Source organism: Phascolarctos cinereus, unplaced genomic scaffold (genome assembly GCF_003287225.1).
Source record: "Phascolarctos cinereus isolate Bilbo 61053 unplaced genomic scaffold, phaCin_HiC Scaffold_5;HRSCAF=322, whole genome shotgun sequence".
NCBI classification, from domain to species: Eukaryota; Metazoa; Chordata; class Mammalia; order Diprotodontia; family Phascolarctidae; genus Phascolarctos; species Phascolarctos cinereus.
Window position 1 is genome coordinate 99,528,244 of NW_027555958.1, and position 23,302 is coordinate 99,551,545.

The 23,302-nt window shown below is 37.1% G+C and overlaps 1 pseudogene; it reads left to right on the forward strand.

Moving 5' to 3' along the window:
- Positions 1-17,669: 17,669 nt before the first annotated feature.
- On the forward strand, positions 17,670-18,652 carry LOC110208641 (glyceraldehyde-3-phosphate dehydrogenase pseudogene; annotated as a pseudogene).
- The last annotated feature ends 4,650 nt before the right edge of the window (positions 18,653-23,302 follow it).

Genomic DNA, 23,302 nt, shown 5'->3' on the forward strand with positions numbered 1-23,302 from the left:
TCTGGGTCTCAGAGCTGTGAGAAGTCGATCACAATTTTGAACTCATTGAAGGCCAGGACTCTAGGTGATATGGGGCATTTCTCTCCATTTTCCATCAGCAGCTCTGAGTAGTTTGGCTCCTCAGAAAATTATGTCTCCCCCCAGGATAAACTGATCACCTGAAATTTCATCACAATGCATATCATCTCGGCTTCTGATATTCAATATCTTCTCAACTACCTAAGTTACCTCACTGCTCTGATTAGAGGACTGGAGGACAGAGCAATAAATTCCTCCTGAAGATTTTTTTCTTTATATAGGACTCAGAACTTTCCAAGTAATGCCTCATTTTCCATCAGAGCCCCTGCTTGGTTTTTAACGTCATGTCCCCATGCTGGGGATTCCCTGGTCCCATCCTCTTTTTAGCTTCCTTTTGTGTCTTGTCTTCCTTCATTATTAGATTATAAGTTTCTGGAGGATAAGGACTACCTTCCTTTTTTTTATTTGTAGCTTATCACATTGCCTGGCACATAGTAGGCACTTAATAAATGTTTAATGAATTGAGTTAACCCCTCACCAGGGCTATCTTTAGACAGGGCCTTCCCTATAGGGCAACCTCAGGGTAGTTTTGAATTAACCTGAAATCCATCTCTGGGCCTTTCAGGTAAGGAATATACAAGGACCATTTTGTTATTTCAGAGGGCACTTTCTCAGACTCATAAAGATCTTCCTCACCAGCTACTTTTATTTCCTTACAAGAAGCTTTTCCCTGAAAATCATTGAATAGATTTTAGTAAAGTCATTAATTTCTCTGAACTCTTGGGTATCAAGTGGTCCATTGCAAGGGAGATGGAGATATATATTTGGGGCAGAAATTCTATGATTCTGATTCTGAGTTAAGAGGGGAGTTTATAATTGGGAATACAGTTAGGGTAATTAAAAAATATATCTGTCTAATTTTTTGTTAGCATAAGGAAACAAGAGACCTTAGGCAACCTAGAACAGTAGTTGGTCAAACCAAAGTTATCATTCTTGAGAGGTGGGGGGAGGGGGTGGAATATAGGGGAAGATTTAAAGGCAATCACTTTTTAGCCCTAAAAGTCACATTCAAGTTTGCTTTAAGAAAAAAGAAAGATTTTTTTTCCCACTTAGAAAACATGTTTGCCTGTTTACCTAATTAGGCTATCTCTTCCTAATTGCTCTAGCAGCTTTTTGGGAGAGGCTGAGTGCAATTTTAACAGACAATGAAGAGCTCTTTGCCTCCTCTGTTTTAAACTACACAAAAACATATGGCACAGTGGCTTTTAATTCCCTGCAAAGATGCTAATGAGCAACTTGGTCCTCCCAAAGGTGTAACAATAACCCCCAGAAGGGACATGGGGCAGGAAATGACTAAAAAACAAAAAACCTGAAACCATGTGTAACATTTATGTGCAAAGTTTTCTGTCAAGCAAGGTTTTTGTTTAAGTTTTACAGAACTTGAAGAAATATTGACCCTTCCCCTGATGGCTGAAGGGCTAATAGAGATCATGTTAATATGAAAATACATGCTAAACTATTAATGTCAACCAGGAACACACTTAAATTTAATAATGTATTTTGGGAGGGACTTTCTAATGATTGATGTTAGATGACAGGTCACATAGGTGTCCAATTCTCCTCTCACTTTCACTTGAGCAATGATCTAAAAAAAAAGACTGAATAATATTTTTTTTAAAAAAATCAAAAGAGAAACTTCAGTAGGCTCTTTCACCCCATCCCAGGTTTTAACAAAACATAGCCAACACAAGGACAGTTACACAGATCAGAGTACCTGAGCAATTTCAGGGGAAAAGAAGTAGCTAGAAGTAGCATCCTAATAAGAGAAATTCAAGGGCGAAGAGGATAGAAGTGTCATAGTTGTGTCTAGGAAGTCCTGGGAGTAGGATCACCCAAAATTCTAATTAGGGAAGCCTCCAAAGATAAATAAGTCCACCCCAAGCCTGGCCAAGGAAAGCTCCAGAGGGAGAAAGGTTGCAGCACCCCAACTCAGGAAACCCCAGTGGAAATGAAGGTACCTTTGCTAGGAAAGCACAGGGGGGAAGAGGGGCAGGAAAGAACATTACTCATCCTGCATATGGGGTAAATTCTAGGGAGTATACGCCACAAAGCACCCTAGTCAAGGGAACTGCTAGAGGGACAAAACCACCCAGTGACCTGATACAGGAAGACTAGAATGGATAGAAACTACCCAGTACCCTGATCAAGGGAGTCATAAAGGAGACAAATCATCCAACACCTTGACTTAGGAGGTCCAGGAGGAGGGCTAGAAGATCCTATGCCCTGATAATGAAAGACAATAGCAAAGCTCTAGAGACAGTGAACCTGCAGCACTCTGAAGGCAGATACACAAAAAAGAAGTCAACAGAAGGAACCCAGGACAGTGAAGTCAAGACTAACAGAGCCTCCACCCCATCTGTGAATGTGGAAGAGGAAGGAGACTGGCCTTAGAACCAAGTATAGGCCAAATACAGAAAGTAAGGCTGGAGGAATAAATAAACACAAGAAAACATTAAAGAAATAAATACTAAAGAAATAAATCAATAAGGAAGCATTATAGAGTCAGGGATGCTCAAGACACAATCCCCAAAGTAGAGAATAATTGTATATGATTTACTTGAAAAGTTTCAAAGAAAATCACAAATTTGAATTCCTGGAAGAAATAAATCAAGACTTTTCAAAACATACCTACAAATATTATACATATACATTTATATATGCATATATATACATATATTATATATATCCACACATATAAATATATATCAAAAATATTTATCAATATATCTGTAAATCATAAATTTGTCACAAGCTCTATTTGAATTCAAAAAAGAAATGAAGTTAGAATTTTTCAAAATTATATCTATAAATAAAATGAGAGTGGCAGAGGAAATAATGAGAAAGCAAAAACTCTTAAAGGAAAGAATTGCAAGTAGAACAAACACTTAAGTATAGATGTAAAATTTTACTCACATAACAGACTGTTTTAAATTATAATGGAACAAAAAAAGTTTAGTAAATCCCATGAGTCATGGGAAAATATCAGAACTGAAATCAAAGACTGAAAAAAAATCAGAAAATATAAGGTGTTTCCTATTAAAAAAAAAACAACTATAAAAAAGATCAAGATGCCAAGAATGGAGCCTACCTTGAACCACAGGAGTAGCACTGGAAGTACACACAGTTATATAGAAACAAAGCAGACACCAGTCATTTCTTCACAGTCTTTCTCTGTACTCACCTATATTTATCAATAAATTGGCAAGCAGCAAGCATTTATTAAACAGATATCTGCCAGAAACTATGCTAGTTATAGAGGAGTCATTAACTGCTGTTGTGCCTGAAAATTAAGATAAACTGAGAGACAAAGGTCCAAGCAAAATCAATGTATTAGTTAAGCTAGCAGTAAACAACAAATTGAGTCAATGGCCTTTCTCAATAACCAAAGACCCTGGGTGAGGGCTGCCAGGGTCTTTTAAACCTGGCTAAGTCTTCCTTCTTATTTGCCTATCAGTATAGCATTTGAACCTCCTCTAGCAAAAGTGAGACAAACAAACATTTTAAGGAGGAAACGGGTAAGGAGGAAGAGATAGGATTGGTTGATTGGTTGTTCTTGTTTTGTTGTTTTGAAAGAGAACCAAAATAACATCACTATGCTAGAGTAAAGTTTTAATGTGTCCAACTGTGGCTGACCAGACCAATAACAGTTTAGAATGTTCTACCACAGTCAGACACAAATAGTCCATGTGAACCTTTGGGGTGGATTCTCTGTTTGTCTATCTTGTATTTTTCTTCAGCTATTTCAATTCTGCTTTGCTCATAGAGCACAGCACCTTTTCTGACGTGGGCATGCCATGCTGAGCTTTCAGTGGTCCTGTGCCAAAGTCTCCCATGTCACACAATCAATTCCAAAGTTCTTAAGAAAGATCTTCAGAGTGTCCTTCTATCACTTCTTCTGACCACCAGTTCTTCTGACCACCATGTGGATGGTTGCCCTGTATGAGTTATCCAGCATAAATTTTGCATTAGCAGCTGAATTCAGGAGAATTGGGAAAGGTCTCATGTCAAAGACAGTCTCTGAGCTAAGCTTTAAAGAAAACTGGAGGTTCTAAGTGACAGATGTGAGCATGGGATGTATTCCAGACATGAGGAACAGGTGATTCAAAGATACAGAAATGGAAGATAGCTAGTCATGTATGAGGAAGGGCAATAAGGCTATTTTGACTAGATGATAATATACATGTAAGAGAGTAATGTGTAATAAGACTGGGAAAGAATTGTGAAAATGTGAAAAATGATTATTAATAACCAATATCTTGGAAGTGCAGACTTTAAGTTCAGTTTTTCTTCAAAAGGACATTATTGAGGAGATCCCATTAATTCTCCTTATCCTGGTTAAACACCACCCAAGTTTGAAAAGAATTTAATCTAAAGTATGGAAGCCCATTGTGTTCTACTCAAGCTTTGGTGGAGACAGATTCTTTTGTCTAGATGGTCCAAGTCTGTGAGTGGTCTAGTATAGCTGGGAATGGTCTGGTATTTTCTCTGTCCAAGGGTGAAATGATGATGGAGTGACATCAGCCCCTGTTGGAAGGTTACATAAACTGTTCAGCCAAACCCCAAAAGTGAGCTCAGTCATGACTGCAGTTCCTATGTGTTCATATGCATGTCCACCTGCTTTCAGAGAAATAAATGTGCACACAGCCTAATTCTGTTCATATTTCTTAGACTGAACTCTAGAGGTTGACAGAATGTAGAGGTAAGGTTTTGAAGGGCTTTAAATAACAAACATAGGAGCTCATATTTGATCCCTAAAGTCAAATGAAACCATTGGAGTCAAGTGATATCGTCAGTTTTCTGGGGAAATAATTTTCTAAAATAGGGAGCAGCACCAGATTACTGGTATTTGATACTTGTAACCAAAGAGGTTAAAAATCTAAAACTATTTAAGTTGCCTGAGGAAAATATATCAACAAGGTAAAAACTAAAGAAACAAAAATTAGGAAAGCTAGATTATCTTTCACTCAGTCTTGTACAAATATGAGGAGGTAGGTTATGAGTCCCCTCAGCTCTTCCTCATCACTTCCTAAAAGGGAGATTAGAGTAATCCTCAAGTAATTGGAGCCTGAAATCTGAGAGTTGAAAGGAGCCTTATATATCAGTTAATCCAACCTCCTACCTTTATAAATAAAGAAGATAAGGCCCTGAGAGGTAAAAATCTCATATCCACAACTAGTTAAGTGTAGATCTAGGTCTAGAACTGAGCAGGCAGTGTGGTACTGTAGGAAGAATACAGTTTCCGAAATAAGAGAATTTGATTTAGATTCCTGTCTCTAATGCCTATTACTTATGTATTCTTTAGGCAAGTCACCTCTCAGTGTCCTAATCTTTAAACAGAGGGGATTGGATTAGATGACCTCTGCTATTCCTTTTATCTCTGAATCTAGATTTTTGGATTCCTAGTACATATCCTTTTTTGGTAAAATATTCCACAGTATAGGATGACCATAGACAGCTAATCTGTACTTCATCGTAACTAGAATAAAATTTTTGAGCCAGTGTTAGTCATTATGGCTCTAAAAGTTAAGTGTCAGGCAATCTGCCTGAAACTTTGAGAAAACACATTAATATTACATAAATGTACTTTGCTTCTAAATTAACTTGAAAAATGCGTCATTACAAATCTGATGTAACCATGAGTAAATGACCTTTAAGAGACTTATTTTCCAGTAGGTGTGTGGGATTCATCTTAATTGTTTTTCTAATTATTATTATTATAGAAATAGGGGGATGCCAATTAAAATTTCCCACAATTCATTCTTAATGCTTCTTGTTTACTTTAAGTGATTCACAAATAATAAAACTACAGATTATTCTAAATGGCTTCTCAAACTGCTTTGAAAATATTATGCCATTTATCCTTACTCCTGTTTGCTGGTGTGCTTCAGTAAATTACAAATAACATAGACGAAGGCTCACAGTAAGTTGATCTAACTACAAGATTTATTGAATAATCTTACAAATCATAAGAACACTGTCATATGGTGAGGGTAAAGGAAGACATTTGAATAGCTTGATCTACTTCATTGCCCCCTGATGCTTCCCTGTCCCTGTCTGACCTAGAGAAATGAGACTGCACATGTAACTGCTCCATGAAGTTGAAATCTATGCAGACAATACTAGTCTAAATGATGAATGGCCTATAGATTTTAAAGACTGCGCAATTTTATATTGAGAAGATAAAAGAAACAGGGCCTTTTCTAAAGGCACCAATCTTGAGTAAGTCAGATAAGGCTAAACACAGGGGGTGATAGAGTTACTTTAGATTCAGGAGGTGTACTCACAGATATTCATCAATTTACTTTAACTGTTTCTATCAGCATGTCTTTTCCCCTTTGGAAAAGGGAGTCCTTAGTTTAATCAACCAACAGCCGATGGCAAATTGTTTAACACAGTTTTCTCATACTATGTCCTACAGAAGCCTAGGGTTGTATGAAAAAACTTGGGATAGCAGAGAAGCACACACAGCAAACCTGACCACTTTGCTGTAATGTCTCAGCTAAGCACAATACATTCATTCAACCAATGTAGAGAAAAACATCTGATCAAATATGAGCATCTTGAGGGCAGGATCAATTTTTTTTTTCTTTTGCCTTCGTATTACTATCAGATGGTCTATAGCATATGATTAATCAGTGCTTGCCCTGTGATATAATTTATCTTGACATCATGGAAAGAATATTGGCTTTAGAGGGCCCAAAATCAAATACTGTTCTTTACTGTTGTAAAGCCTAAGGCAAGTCATTTTATTCTGTGTCTGTTTCCTCATATGACAATTGGGGTTAATAATTCTTACACTAACTCTCAGAGTTGCTGTGAGAAACATTTGTGAGAATGTCTCTAATCATAAAAAATCATTACACAATATTGAAAAAAAAATCCATTGCTTGCCAGCGATCATCCAAGTACTACTTAAAGACCTACAGTGACAAAAACTTCGCTACCCAAAGCAGTGAGTTCCACTTCAAAATCAGTCTAATTGTTAGGATGCTTTTCCTTGCATCTGCCCCCCTTCCATTCTGCCTCCTAGTGCTAAGTTCCTGCTTCCACCTTCCTATGGCCAGGAAGAGTAAATACAATCCTTCATGGCAGCTCTTTAAATACTTAAGGCCATTTACAAGTTTCCTCTAAGTCTTCTTTTCTCCAAACTAAATATGCACAATTCCCTTACCTGATTCATAATGACAGATAACAATGATATAGGAGAGATTCAATACTTTTGTCATCATGATCACTTTCCTTGGACATACTCAGTTTGTTATTGTTTTTTTTTTTTGTTCCTAAAATATGGTGCTAGAAATAAACAATATATCCCAGATATGGCTCAACCAGAACCAACTATAGTAGTACTCTTATCTCCCTCGATCTGATCAGCATGCTTCTTTTAATGCACACTAAGATTGCAGTAACTTTTTTAGATGCCTAGTCACACTATTGACTCATACTCTGCTTGAAGTCCACTGAAACCAACAGAACTTTTCACAAGAACTGCTAGCAGTCCAAATAAGTTTCACCAATCCTGTACTTCTGCACTTAACATTTTGAACCTAATTGGAAGTTTTTACATTGACGCTTTTTAAATTGAATATTGTTAGACTTACCCTGTTATTCTAACCTGTTGAGATCTGTTTCATATTTGACTTATCCAACATATTTCCTTCGATAAGCATGCCATCTATGTCTTCCTCTAAGTCTTTGATAAAAAAAAAATATTGCCCAGCATAGGGCAAAGAACAGATTTCATTGGAGAGTTGGATGGGAAAAACATGAAAGCTCCAATTATGCCTCTAAAAACACTGAAGCAGACTCAGAATGTCTTGTCACCTCCCTCTTTAGTAATCTTCCCCCGGCAGTCAGTTGTCTTAGTGTGCATAGTACCAGCTCCTTTTCCTCCAGACTGCAGTGTCATTCACCACCTTGCTAGAATTGAAGCGATAAGATATGATACTTGCTACAGTGGCTGCTCATAGTGCAATCATCCAACTTCTCACTTTATAAGCGTTCCTAGGATGTGAGAGTATGACTTTGCTGTACCATAGATTTCTAAATATTATGTTCTATAGATTATAATAATTTGCCATGAGACCCTGATACCTTGATACACACCATGGATTTCATCAGACTTGGTGGTCTTCTTTTCTTGGCTTTTTTTGAGTCAATCTCCTTATTTCCCCAAGTCTGGAAGTGCAGTCTTCTCATAGGCCTGACTCCATTATTGACTGACATAGAAACTTTGATGAGTCCCATTTCTGACCTAGGACTGGTTCACTCTTTTGGCAACCTTGTAGCCCTCAGCTCACTACATTACTGTTAGACATAGTGTAGATGCCTGATCAGCTGTAGCCCTACTGCAGTTCAGAACTCCCAGTCTCAACAGATCCACTAGTCTCAATCTCACCAGCAGCAAAGGTTACAGTCATAAACTATTACATTGGCTAGATTCGGTGATTTTCAAAAGGTAGTCTCTCAGACCTTTGAATTCTCTCTTAGTGACTGATTTCCCAGCATCAGCTACCAAGCAGATTCTCAAAAAATCCAAGGGGTAAACAAAGCCAAGTCAAGTGGCTCCAGCTCAACCAAAAGGAACACTATTACCACAATGCCTCCTAAACTGTATGTGCCGTTCCACTCATAGCCTAAGATAGCTGTTTATACTTATCTTTAAAGGCAAAGTTAAGGTCATGAATGGAGAGATATCTGATGGCATTTAAGTTATTAAACCAGAAAAAAGTACCCCTTGTTCCTTTAGAATATGACCATACAATCCATTATGCCTTGGTACTCTTCATCAACATTACTTTTTACTTGTGTGCTGCTTCTACATCAGTAATTCGACTCTCTCACTGTGTGCCACCCAATTTGTAGAGAGATCATCTATGATGTCACCTGCCAGGAAATCTTGGCAAAAGAAAAGGTCTGTTCCCTCATGGTTACAAAGTGGTTAGGTAGTAGAGTGGAAGGTATAGAGCCAGAGCAGGAGAGCCCAAAACTTAGAAATATGTTACTGCCTACACAGCCTCTAGCTACAGCTTAGACTCTCCTTTGTTTTCAACACTGATCCATTAATCAACAATCTTTAGGTTTAATCATACAATTAATTTTGAAAGCATCTTATTCTTCTATCAACTAGCCCAGTTCCTCTTCCTTAAGAATAACACAGGACATCGTAAAAATGCCTTTCTAAAATCTAAATATACTATGTTGACAGCCTTGGCCCAATGTACCTGTATAAGACTGTCAAAAAGGGAATTAAGACTAATATGGAATGACGAGTTTGTGATGAATCCTTGGAGAATTTTATTGACTATCATTTCCCTTTCTGAATTCTAAATACATTTCCCTTTAATAATACATCCTCGAATTTTGCCAAGAACCAAAATCAATCTGGCTTGCCTAATGAGAATTCCTCTCTCTGGCCTTCATTACAATAATATTTATTCAATTTCTTTTTTTAGGTTTTTGCACCTCTTACTTTAGCTATGATGTTTAAAATATCACCAAAGGAAACTTGTAACCATATCTATCATTTCTCCTCAATTATCAATCCAGACATGAGACCTCAAATTTATTCTTACCTTCTTCTCACTTTTCTTCTTTTTCTATATCCTAATATTTTATACTATTCTTTCCATTTTGAAGATTTATTATAAGTCGAGAAAAGAGAAACAAAATGAAAGTCAGATACTTCTGACTCCTCACTACCAACTATTTTCAGTGTTTTAGCTATTGAAGGGACAAGTGAAAAATAAAATAAAAGATGGTACTGTTACTTGGGGTGGGTCAGATGATCATAACCAACAAAAGCTAAGAGGTGGACCTGCTCAATTCTAATTTTGCTTCTTTTTTTCTCTGCTATGAAGAATGATCATTGGTCTGGGAAAAGCTAGAACAAAAATTACTCAAGGGCTTTTACCATCCTGATTGTCCCTCTCTGGGAAAAGGAAAATGTCCTGATTTTCAAAATAGTAAAAGATATACTATATAAAAGAATATATATATATATATATATGAATAACAAAATTCCAATCTCAAAGTTAAGAGGGACTCAAAATTTCATTTCTACTTCTGTGCTTTTATTCATACTGAATCCTACATATGTACGTATTAAGTGTTCCTCACTCTCAATAACAGAATTTTCCTGTTGAAAGGGAACTCAGAGGCAATCTAATTCAACCCATACTTGACAGTGTCTCTCATTGCCAACTTTCAACCAACTTTCCAATGAAGATGTCTAGAAAGGATAAATCCATTACTTCCTAAGGTAGCTCATTTACCTTTTAGGTAGCTCTAATTCTTAGGCTTGGATAAACTAAACTAAATATTCCTCTCTAAATTTCTACCCATTGCTCCAATGTCTGTCTTGCAAGACCAAAAGGCACAATTCTAACCCCTATTTTACCTGAGAACTCCTTAAATACTTAAACACAACCATAATTACCCTCCCTACATATACATTTAAAAGTATCTTAAAAGCTAAGATTTTACATTAAATGTTGTTCCCAATTATAGAACAGTTACTCAGAGCAAATAAGCCTGTCCTACTAAATAAATTATTAGATGTGAAATAAAACAGATTTTTAAAAATTGTTTTTGCATTTGCTTTAAATCAGTTTTATGTTATTTGGTATCTTTTATATTTGACACTTCAAATTTGAAAAGATTTTCTTATGAAAGTTTTCCCACAGTTTGGCATAAAGAGGTCAGCGACTGATAAAATTTTGAGAATCACTAGGTTAAGAAATAATTTCTGTTATTGAATGGAGAAATGGAGGTCCAGTTAATCACCAAGAAAATATAAGTACGGGAAATAAAAAACATACCACTTTAGTCAAACTTAAGAGTCAGAAAACTTATGGTTGAATACTAACTCAGTTCCCTGGTATCTGTTTGACCTGGGGCAATTTACTACAATTTTCTCCATCTCAGTTTCCTCATCTACAAGATGGTTGGGAATGTGCTGAGGTCCAAGGTCACTTCTAGCTCTAAATTTTATGATGCTGCATCCCAGACCATTGCTCAGCTATAACTCAAACTACAAAGGCAATGTACTGATTTTTGTGTATATAACTGATAACCCCTAGGTTACCCAGTGATTTAAAATCCAACACACTTCAAGCAACCTCCTCTCTTTACATAGAGACTCAAGTGATAGTTATGTGAAATAGTTTACCCAGTGATGCCTTAGTAAAAGCACATATGTACTTAAACATGAGATTCCTTTTTAAATGCATTAGAGGAGGTCTTTTAAATGAAGGATCTCTTGTCAATTCACTTATTGCCAATGCAAAAATAAATTGCTATTTGTATCTAAAAGGCTATTATAAATTATATATCCTTATATATTTTCCATTGAAAGATTATTTTGTTTTAGAAATTAATAAAAATTCCATCCAATTTTATGCTTTTTCAAACCACTTTTTAATTATTGACTTTTATAGTACTTTACCCTCACAACACCCATAGGTAGGCCAATATTAATTATGTATTTTATAGTTGAGGAAACAGATACAAAGATGTAAAGCGTTCTGCCCAAGGTCTTAAAATTGATTAATAACAGAGTTAGGACTAGAAATGAAAGTTTCTAACTCCCTTTTCATTGCTTTTTCTACCAGAATTTGCTGCATCTAATCACATTTACTGCTAATATGTAGCTTGCATATACTTAGTAGATTCATGTGAAAATCATATAACTGTAGAATTTAACAGTCCCATAAAATATTAGATATAGAATTTATTTTTCTACATTAAATCATTTTATTAAGTCTGGCATTTCAAGCTTCCAAAGACCAATAATCCACAGTGGCAGATGAATCATGTCACATCTCATTTTAATCACCAAAATCATTTTTGTATTTTTCAATTTAACATGAAATAACATTGCTGGATGTGCATTAAAAAAAAAGAATCTGTACCAAAAGGCAGACTCTTCATCATAATCTTAATAATTAATTCAAATTTACTTTGAATTTGAATCTTGTTGGAGTTGTCATTGCCTCTGGCTCTCTTTTCTTCTAATTATTTAGAAAAGACAAATATGAGCCATAGAACAGGAATCTCTATAACATTTAAATCAGAACCTATCAATCATCCCACATGCTAAACAATATTTTAGTACTTCATGGGTCTAGAATTGTGATTTCCGTAGTGCCAGGTACTGTAACACACAGCCTTAGAAAGTTTCCCGGAACACTGAGAGGTTGAGTGACTTCTCCTTGGTCACAAATCTATTATGTATCAGAAGCAGGACTTGAACACAGATCTTACTGACTTTCAGAGGGGACCTCTATTCACTATCCCATATTTCCTCTCATAAATCTGGACTAAAACTTTAAGGATATATAATTTCATCAGTGTGGGTATTCCATTTACTGACAAATAATTGTAATTTTGCTTGATTTACTAGGTGGTATTTATGAGTTGCTGTGGCCAAACAGTTTTTTAAATTACCTAGTGATTACCTTCTCAATGAAATTTACTTAGTATGGTATGTCACTGATTCTCTACTGAAAGATTTTTATAATTGTTATTTTTAGGCTTACTGTCAGATTTGGTTTTTAAACTTAAAAAAAATAAGCATTTATTTTCTCTTCTTCCCAACATTCCCATTGGAGAAGGGTAGAAAAAGGAAGAAGGAGGAAGAGAAGGAGGAGGAAGAGGAGGATGAGCAGGAGGAAAACCTTTGCAACAAATATACATAATCACCCAAAGCAAACTCCTCTGTACCAGCCATGTTCAAAAATGTATGTTTCATTCTGCTTCTTGAGTTCATTGCCTCTTTGTCGGAAGGTAATATTTATCATCATTGGTCCTCTCAAATCACAGTTGGTCACTTCATTAGTCAGAGTTCTTAAGTCTTTCAAAGTTGTTGGGATTTTTTGTCATTGTTTCAGTCGAGTCCAACTCTTTGTGATCTCTTTTGGAGTTATCTTTCTTTACAATGTCATTATTATTGCAGAATTTTTCTCCTAATTCTGCTCATTGCACTCATCATCCATCTTATAGGGCACATGAGAGTTGGTGCTCCACTAGTATACATTCTGAAAACCCAGGATCACCTCCTTGCCAAAATGTGACCTAAAGGAAAAAGCACCAGCTCTGGAAAAGTAGCATAGTATGGGGGAGAGAGCATTCATTTGGTTAAGAGTTAGGAAGAACTGGGTTCTGATCCTGCCTGTGACACTTTCTAATGATGTTGGGAGTCACTTAGCTTCCACAGGCCTCAGTTCCTTCAACTATAAAATGAGGGAGTTGAACCACATGACCTCTGAGGGCACTTCCAGCTGTAGGTCTATAATCCTATGAAGCACAACATGAGGACTTTAGTACAGATGGATAAATAAACTTATTCAAAAAAGAACAGGAGCTATTGGTGCTAGCAAAGTACAGAGTCAATTCAGAATTCAGACATTATTCCCATTGTTATGACAGGGTACCTCACTTTCATCTCTGACTTCAATATATCCCCTTTCTCAAAGAGGTTTTGATTTTATGACTATAATGTACAAGATCATAGACTACAAGTAACAACAGTTCAAAGGTCAGCATTTTAAAATTATTTGATTTTAAAATGGAGACCTCTGCCATAGAGATGGTGGTTGGGGGCAGGAAACAAGACTTCTTTTATTCATAAAGATAGAGCCTGATTCACAGGCCTGGAGCAATAAAACATTCATGAGCTCTCTTCTTAATGAACTGAATGAGAAATGTGCTTTGACCACAGTGAGCACTAGAAGTGATCATAAAAGCTGTAATCCCAGGACAAAATCTGTATGGATAGCTATCCAAGTAACCCCATGAAGGCAAGGCCACTGAGGGCTATGAGAGTACACTCTGAGGGCAACCAGTTACCAAAGGTAGGCAATTGTAGAGTAAGAGGAAATGCTTATTAAGGAGCAAATACAAAGTGGGTTCCCTGTTTTTTCCCAGCTGAGACTCAGCTAGTAATGGCTCCTTGTAGTTATATATGGGAAGCTGGGGGTAAAGGTTCTGTTAACTGGACTAATTCCAACTCTGTTTCAGGAATCAAGGCATGAGAAGAGTAAAAACCCTCAGCCAGATCTAGAGGGGAAACCTAGACTGTTCCAGGTCCCCAAAAGACTGCCTAGTTTGGCCATATTATTATTATTGAGATTTAGCTTTGTAACTCTTAGATAAAATGTATTGAATTTTAGTTAAAGACTTTCTTTTGCCAATTTGTGATATAATAAACATTTCACTCCATATTGAGATCAGTTGCTTCTTCCTTATTCCTGATTCCTTTGTAGAAAATAGGCTAATGCAGATTGCTTTAAAGACAGGGCTTTTCAAATAACACCTGAAGTTACTTCAATCACTCTGTTTACAAGCAGAACCCAGGAGGGAGAATCAGTATCTGATTGCCTATTTGCCAAATATGCAGGTACACCCATCTCATTAGTGTCTTTTTGTCCCATATAAACATAGAAGGATGTGTTTGCCATTAAATACCACTATAAGATAAAATTGTCGAGGGCATGAAGGATTTGTTCAAATTTTCTTAGTAAATCCAGCATTGCTTGATTTTAAAGAGAAAAAACATTAATAATCAGTACTGTAGCACACGTACACACATACACATACAATTAAAAATTGATAGTCTTGTAATTCTTTATGAATACAAAGACTGTACTGCAGGAACATACTAGTTTCACTTAGTCTAAGCAATGTGTTATAGCAGCTAGGGGCATACCCCAACTCATAGAGTGGGTCACTATTCAAAGTTTTTTGAGTCTACAGCCCACTTAAAACCATAGTTTACCCTTATTTGTCAGCCAAAGGTTGCAATTAGTTCAAATCTATGATCATGTTTTAACTAAACAGCAGTGTAAGAAAAGTAGCAATAAAACATTTCTGCCATAGATCCTGGGAACACTCTCCCATAAATAGATTAAATATGTCGGAGACCCATGTAGAGAGATATTCACATAGAGAACACATTGCCAAAGCACATGATTAGAGGTAAACACATGGAGGTAACAAATGCACCCAGAGCTTCTCTCTCCTTCTAGTTCCTGGCATCAGCTAGACACCTTTGTTCATCTCTTCCTTATGAGAAGAGGGTGCTCTGCCATACTTTTCCAGTTTATAGTTCCCCCAGCTTTCCATAGTTCTTTCAGAAAAGTATCAGCCCTTGTAATCAGCCAAAGGACATGCAAAAGTCTTTAGGGCAGGGGAGAAACTTTCCCCATTTTTTCATCGAGTTCCTTGTCCCTCCTAGCCTTGGCTAAAAGGCCTTTCAACCAGCAAACTCTATTTTTTTTAAAAATTAAACTTCTTGTTATTAGACCAGCTTCTCCAGCTTAAGATATGCATCACGTTTGTTCCCTGGTTTTAATCTTCAGTGGGGAAACAACACTTAATTCACCATCCATGGTACTCTCCAGATGAACTACCAAGGGCTTTGGGGTTCAGGATCTTCAGTTTTTCAATTATAAATCCTCCTCTGTTCACCCATACACATTAGTGGATACAAGACAGAGTAATATCTCAGCCAGAAAAATCAAATAAAGGAAAAAAAATAAGCACTAAGCCAAATTTTCATTTCCTCCACCACCATCCCCCTGCTTTTACTATAGGTAGGTGAACAACAAATCCCTAAAGCCTCTTCCAGGCTTTCAACACCTTTATATTAGTGGAGCAAAATTATCAATAAAAGGGTCCCTTGCATGGATCACTTATTGGTTAGTTTAATGACCTAAGGAATTCTCATTAAATTGTATTAGAAATGAGGCTAATTGTTTGCCTTCAGAAAATATCATTATGCTATCATCACAGACCAATCCATCAATTAATTATCAAGGCATACAGTGATGCTAACAGGTTTGTCACAGGATTCTAGGATTTGAGCTGGAAAGTATACGAATGATCATCCAGTCTAACTCTCTGCTTTTATGTATGTGTGTCTATATAAATATATATGTATGCATATGTATATACTATGTATATGTGTGTGAGTATACATGCGTATATATAACATAATATACAATATATGTGTATATATAAAATATAATATATGTGTGTATATATATAACATAATACATGTGTGTATATAACTATAACTATATATATGTAGTATATGTGTATATATATATGTAACATAATAGTTATGTATATATAACTATATATAACTGTACATGACTATAACTAATATATATATATATATATGTATGTATGATTGTATGTATTGGGGCTTAAGATGACCTCTTCATGCTCTTTTCTACTTATGTCTCAAAAACATGTCATAGAATCATATTCAGAGGTCATATAGTCCCACTTCCTCATTTGTAAAGCATTTTGTAAATTTTAAAGTGCTATATAAATACTACTTATTGTTATTGTTGTTCTTATTTTTAATTATTCTAAGGAAATTTGGGCCCAGGAAGATTAAGTTACTTGGCCAAGTCACATGCAGATAATTTTCTGATGCAACAGTTTGAACCTAGTTCCTCTGATTCAAGAATCAGTTTCTTTCTAAAACACTATGCTACATCCTCTGATCTTTTTTTTTTTTGGCTAGACAATGGGGTTAGATGACTTGCCCAGGGTCACATAGTTAGTAAGTGTTATGTGTCTGAGGCCAGATTTGAACTCTGGTACCCCTGACTCTAGGGCCGGTATTCTATCCACTGTGCCACCTAACTGCCCCTACATCCTCTGATCTTATATACTTAACTTGTAGACTATGTTACAAAATTTTTCTTACTAAAATAATGGTGAATACATTACATTGCCGATTTCCTGATTTAGTTAATGATATTTCATTTTTTCCTCTCTTCAAGGGTCTGGTGGCAAGGGGTAATGAAACTCCAAAACAGATAGGAAAATGATAATAGAAGAGAAATGTTTCTGGGATTTAGGTATAGAAAATAGGACCTCACTGGCATCACATCTTTTCTGAGGTTGTTGTAACTACAAAGACAGAAAATAGGAATGGTCAATGTCCCAAAATTAGGTGCTGACTCTCCTGTATCCTTGGACATCTCCCCAACCTTACTTTTAATTTGGATGGATGTTATGTCTCTTATTTTCCCTGGGCAGGTTTCTTGCTTCTTTCTTTCCAATAGAACTAAATCTTTCATGGCTCCCATTTTAGAAGAGGGGGAACCTAGAACAAACTAAATTATAAAACGAACCTGGCACCAAGAGATATAGAATTTCAATCCTTCAACTTGCCATAACTTCCTGATTATCTAGTGGTATCATAGAAAGACCAGGACTGAGAGCTGTTCAGGAACCTCATTTGTTTGTAGGACCAGAAGATCACATAAGCTAGAAGAGACAATAGAAATCATATAATCCAATGCCATTGTCTTATAAATGAGAAGGCAAAGGCCTGGGGAGAAGAAGCAATTTGTCCAAGATAATACAGATCACAAAGGAAGGAGCCAGGATTCAAACACAGGTTTCTTTCCACCACATGCTACCTCGTGGGAAGTTAACACAAAACTATGAGCTTTTTTGTTATTGTTTATTCATTTGTAGCAACACACTTGGGATTAATATCAACATCAGCTCAGCTTTCCCCCCAAGCTTGATCCCAGTATCTGCTGCTATAACTGCATCCATGAGATAATATGGTGGTCAGAGTTAATGGATTGGGCCACTTTGGAAACCTGCTAACTAGAGATACATTTACTTCAGGAAGAGTGGCCATCAATGTCCCCTTCATTGACTCCAACTAAGTGATTTATATAGTTTTCGTGTTCCAATATAAAGCCACCCATGGCAAGTTCAAGGACACCCTCAAGCCTGAGAAGAGAAAGCTGCTGATAAATGCAAAAATGAATACTAGAACCATGATTCCACAGACAGTAAATAGGGATATGATGGAAACAATTAAGTAGTGGGGTCCACTGGTGTCTTTATCACCTTGGAAAAGGCCAGGATGCACTTGAAAGATGGAGCTGAGCATAAAATCATTTTGCACCCTTCTTCTAATGCCCTTATGTTCATGATGGGAGTAAGCTATGAGAAAAAGTATAAGTCCCTTACTAGTGTCCATAATATCTACTGCACTACCAACTGCTTGGCACTCCTAGCCAAGGTTATTCATGACAACTTTAGCACCATGGAAGAACTCATGACCACAGTTTATGTTATTACTGCTACCTAGAAAATAGCAGTCGGCCCCTCTGGTAAGCTATGGTGTAATGGTACTGGCCAAAACATCATCCCTGCTTCTGTAAGTACTGCTAATGCTGAGGCCAAGGTCAGCCCTGAGCTGATCAGGAAGCTTATAAGTATGTTCTTCTATTTTCCTACTCCCAATATACCTGTCATGAATCTCATCTGCTATCTGGAGAAACCTACCAAATATGATGATATGAAACAAGTAGCAGGAGGGCCCTTAAAAGACATATTGGATTTCACAGAGGAAGCGGTTATATCCTATGACTTCAAGAGTGACAGTCACTCGTCTACTTTTTATGCTGGCACTGGCATTGCCCTTAATGACTATTTTGTCAAGTTCATCTCTTGGTATGACAAAGAGTATGGTTATAGCCAATATGTAGTGGAACTTATGGTCTATGTGGCTTCCAAGGAAAGAGTAAAGTAGAAAGCCATGGCTCTTCAACCCCAGCCAAATGAAGGGTTCCACTACTGGAAGTCCACATAACTGAATCTATTTCTCCATGTTGGTTGATCTCACAAACCACACAGAATCCTAATCCAAGGCATTCCTGTAGTGGGAGAGAAGGAGGAGAAGCAGAGAGCCCTATGTTCTGTACCATCGATAAAGTCACTATATTCAGCGAGAGAAAAGAGTCATAATTTTATATAATGGACAGTTATTCCATTAAAGTCTTTCTCCAGTGTTGTACACTAAAATGTAGGTGATCCTGGGTTTCTGAAAGCTATTAGAAAAGCTTTGAGTCAGTTTAGGTACACTCTATGCTGATCTGAGGACCAGATAAGTTAAGTTTAGAGAGATTCCTCACCAAATATCTGCCCCCAAAGTGATTTTTTTTATACAACAGGACATGAAAATTTCCCACTAAATCACTAAGGTGGCTGATCACTGATTGCATAGGAGGTGCCCACACCAAAAAAATCACAGAACTTTAAAAGCCCAATTTGAATTATTAGAGATTATGTGTACATATTTTGGTCCCTGAGAATTCTTAGCTACCAGACATTACACATCCTTTGAAGGCTTACGAGCTTTTTATCCTTCTCTATGAACATCCTTTCGATTAGTCAAATCCTTTTGATTAGTGGTTTTCTAATTCTGTGGCATAAGATATCTTCGGAAGTCCCTGGGCTTTGGAAATGGTAGTGAATATAGTCAAAGAATTAATCATGTCATAAGATCACGCACAAAGTTAGAAGATACAATGAGATGAGAGGTCATGTGTTTACTTTCAGTCTCCTCGATTCCCTCCAGGCCCCACTCTTATATCACATTAGAGTGTGAAGCACACACACAGGGCACAGAATCCAAAATGTAAGGAACATTTTATCAAATACTGTCAATGCCTAATAGAAGAAAGACAGATTACCTTAAAAGCAACCTAAGTATTTGAAACATTTTCAAGCAAAGTTCATGACAGAGGCAAGACCAACATAGTAAATGCAGGAGATTGAAAGTTAGGGATCGTTAGGGAAAACGGTCATTATTCCAAGTAAAAATTAGATTTATAGGCTTATGTTATATATCAGTTTCATCAGTAAATAAATAAATTCTGAAAAAAATGTCACAAATACCAAATGCCCCCTTTTAAAATTGTACTTTACAGGTTTTCTGTTTCCATGTTAGTTTTCCTTCCCTGTCAACTAAAGAAACATATCTGCCCTGTAAAGTGAACTTGGAATGAAATTTTCTATGTGAAAAATATGTGGGGGTGGAAATAGGGAAGGAGGTAAATGTCTGGAAAAGTAAGTAATTTGATGAGACATAAAGATAATGAATTTTCAGCCACCTCCCATGGAGCTGGAGGCTATGATTCTAATAAGAAATGTAGGAGGAGGAAAATAGGCAGCAAAAAATGGCATACAACATATTAATCCTCCCCCTAAGTTTAAAAAAAAGCAGTAAAAGTTATTAATGTTCCCTGGGACTGATGGTCCTTCTTGTGGATCTGTGATAGAAATACTCTTTTCACTCATAACTATTATCTGATTTTAGATTGACAATTTTTTTAATTCTAGGTGTTTAGAATTTAGTTTCATTGTGCAAAGAATACACAGAACTAGCTGTTTTCACATCTGGACAAGTTTATAACACATCTCATTTTCACTTCCCTGCTTATCCTTCAGCCTGGTTGGTAGCAGCAATCATGGGATTATTTGAAGAAGAGCAGGTATTTGACTCTATTTCTTCTGAATGCCTAATTCTGATTATCACAAAATTACAAGAATTGTCACAGAGAACCAGCTGGAAAAAATATGACTAAGTACTATAATTGATGAGACAGATTATTGAGTAGAATTTTTGAGACATATTAATTGCTAATAATTAAAATGACCTTATTAACCACATAAGAGACAGTGTCCCATATTGGAAAAATGGCCAGCCTTGGAATCAGGAAAATCTGGGTTCAAGTCCTTCCACTGAAACATGCTAGCTGTGTGACCATTATAAATCTTTTCATTTTTAAATACCCAGACAACAAAGGTATGTTACTGACCACCAGTCTGAAGCAGACAAGTATTTCACACTGAGGAAATCACATAGGTACGAAATGAAAATTAACAGTAATGCATATTTTTGTAGAGGTTGCTCACTTCACAAATTCCATATCAATTCAATTTTCATAAGAATAAGCATAAATGAAACAGAGAGAGCTCAGATTTTTTTGCCCCAGTTTATCCAGGAAGTCAGTTAAAATGTCTGTAAGTCAATTTTGTGTAGGGCAGACTCCTTCACCCTTAGAGGAGTATTTAGTGCAGAATATATTTATCACCTTAGAAGAAATCATCCTGATCATGCAGATAATGAGGCACAATTGTTCAGTTTGGGTGAGGACTGGAGAATGGCATCAGGAAATCATTTAATTCACTAGAAAAGATAATTTGCTAATGAAACCCTGCAGGCATGAAGGAGTTATGGGTATATTTAAAAATGAACCCTCAGGAAGCCAAGATAGTGGAGTAACAGAAAGTACCAGTAGCTCCCCTTCTACTCCCCCGCCCCCAAACAATTAAAAAAAAAAAACTTCAAACAAATCTAGATAAGATACTAGACTGAATCCCGATAGAGAAATCCAAGGGAAAAAAAATCACAATGAGCTATTTTTCCAGCCCAGGAATAGGGATATGGACAATGTGGATACATCTCCCATCAGCTTGCATGCCTTGAACCGAACTACTTTGTGATCACAGGAGTTCTCATCACTAGGAAACTCATCTTCCTACAAGAATTCATCAGCTTTGATATTCATCACTAATGCTCTAAATACATTCTGTCCCTCTGACTTGAGGGCTAGAAGGTGAAGCAAGAATGCCTCCAAAGCTTCTGTTTAAAGAGGACTCTAAGGCAAGTAAACTCTTCATTTTTCATCAACTTTACTCCTTAGTCTAGCCAGGAGTGGGGAACCTGCAGCCATGAGGGCACATGTGGCCTTTTAGGTCCTCAAGTGTGGCACTTTGGCTGAATCCAATCTGTGAAGTCTGGAATCAATCACAGGGCTGCACTTGAAGACCTAGAGGGCCACATCCCTGAGGCTCCATCATCCTCCTGAGTCAAGACTTCTTCCCCAACCTTAGCCCCACCACTTCTTACTTGTCAGCTTCCTATTGTGGGCTGTCTTCCCCCATAAGATTATAAGCTCCTCGAGAGAAGGAACTGTCTTTCTTTTCCTTATTTGAATCCCCAGTGCTTATCACAGTGCCCAGTACATAGTAGATGCTTAATAAATGTTTATTGGCTGACTGGTCTGTGGACACTAATACTGGGTCTAGACAGGAATGTCCTTGTGGAGTACTTCAACACAAGACAGAAGCTATGCACCAGGGCAAAAGGAGGTCCCAGACCCACCATGGGGTCCCATAAAGGATGAAAGGTAACAACTAGCAGCTTCTTTGCTCACTATTCAGTCCCAAGTCACAAATCTAGGGAAGACTGAGGAAGACCTGTGCCCAAGGATAGGGAGAGATCATGGGGTCAGGTAGAAGATTAAATTCAGAAGCAAGAAGAAGAGGTATGGCTGATACTCTCAAGAGCAGAGTAGGGTCTCAGTTCCAGCTCCTAGCCCAGTCTGTTGACTACAAAGGAATAAGAAGGGCTGGACTCCCAGACCAAATTAGAGCTTTCAGTTTTGTCACTCTGAACCAGCAGCATTCTCCAGTTGATGAAGTGTAACTGAGTCCAGCAGCAATCTAGTCTTTTTCAGATTCAAACCCAGGTCAGGAACTTGTAGAGTTCAGACAAGGAGGGCAACATTGGGAGCTTGCCATGGATCGAACCACTTTGGGAGCACAGATACTTTGTAGGTCATTAGCCTGAGCTGTCTCTGAGATCCTGGAATCATACAGCACTCAATATTCCAAGAAAGAAACAATAGGACTAGCCCAGATTTTCCCTCCAGAAGTGCTATGTATCCACCCCTAACATTAAGTACACAGTCAGGAAGTAGACTGAACAAACAAACACAATTTTTAAATCCCACTATAAAAAGCCATCACGGTGACAGTTGTTCAGTTACATCTGACTTTTCATGACTTCATTTGAGGTTTTCTTGGCAAAGATACTAGGGTCATTTGCCATGTCCTCCAGTTCATTTTACAGATGAGGAAACTGAGGCAAACAGGATTAAATGACTTGCCCAGGGTCACACAGCTAGTAAGTTTCTGAGGCCAGATTTGAAGTCAGGAAGATGAGTCTTCCTGACTCTAGACCCATCATTCTATTCACTATGCCGCTTAGCTGCCCTAGATGATATGGACATGATGGTAACAAGGACGTTCAAGACACAAACCCAGAAGAAGATAATGACTTGAAAATATCCACAAGCAAAGCCTTAAAGAAAAACATTATTTGGGCATAAAATCAACTAGAATTCCTGGAAGAAAAGAAGCAGGAGTTTGGGGGATTTTTTAAGAATTAGTTTTGGGGGGCAGAGCCAGGATGGCCAAGTAAAGGCAGGAACTCATCTGTTCTCACCCAAATTCTCCTCAAAAAAAAATTTAAAATAATGCCTGAAAATAAATTCTGGAGCAGCAGAACCAATAAAGGGATGAAGTGAAACAATTTTTCAGCCTAAGACAA